The sequence below is a fragment of the Lipotes vexillifer genome, unplaced genomic scaffold (genome assembly GCF_000442215.2).
Source record: "Lipotes vexillifer unplaced genomic scaffold, Lipotes_vexillifer_v1.1 scaffold180, whole genome shotgun sequence".
NCBI lineage: Eukaryota > Metazoa > Chordata > Mammalia > Artiodactyla > Lipotidae > Lipotes > Lipotes vexillifer.
The window spans coordinates 1634876-1635643 of record NW_006796149.1 but is presented as its reverse complement, the minus strand read 5'-3'; the positions used below and the strand labels follow the sequence as shown (position 1 = coordinate 1635643).

The window sequence follows — 768 nt, the reverse complement described above, 5'->3', positions numbered from 1 at the left end:
GAATTCTGATCTATCTTTTCTCTACCCAAAGAAACCACTGCACTCTGTTTGGGTTCCACTTCCCTGTGCCTTGATTTGCAACATGGCAACAAGGCAGATTTTTTTTCACATATTGAATTTTTCATAGGGATGAATGGGAAGTTCACTTCATGTAGTTTCCTTCTCTCAAGGATTATAGTCCTCTATTGCCTATTGTCTAATGCCCACATGCTGCTGCTTCATACATTTTCCCCAGCATTATAGTTGTTTAAAGTGGGAAACCAATCTGATACTTATTTTTCTGAAACCAATCTGATACCTATTTTCTATCATAGCTGGAACTGGAAGCTGTATCCATTAAGTTTTTGCTCTGCTGTAGGACCCTAGGAATCTAAGTCCCTAGGGGAGGAAGGGCTAGGAGGACAAGGGGAGGAAGAAACCTCTAATGTTTAGGCTCCAAAATTCCCACACTGGTAGAGCTTAAGAGCAACAATCGGGGGGTCTCTTTTTCGTGGCTCCTCGGTGGCAGTCGGCCACTTCAGAATGAAGCTGAACATCTCTTTCCTGGCAACTGGCTGCCAGAAACTCATTGAAGTGGACGATGAACGAAAACTGCGTACCTTTTATGAGAAGCGTATGGCCACAGAAGTTGCTGCTGATGTTCTGGGTGAAGAACGGAAGGGTTATGTGTTCCGAATCAGTGGTGGGAACAACAAACAGGGTTTCCCCATCAAGCGGGGTGTCCTGACCCACGGCTAAGTCCGCCTGCTACTGAGTAAGGGGCATTCC

General features: G+C 45.4%; 1 pseudogene; it reads left to right on the top strand.

Moving 5' to 3' along the window:
- Positions 1 to 522: 522 nt before the first annotated feature.
- The window catches only part of LOC103070976 (40S ribosomal protein S6 pseudogene), a 760-nt pseudogene continuing 514 nt past the window's right edge, over positions 523 to 768 (top strand).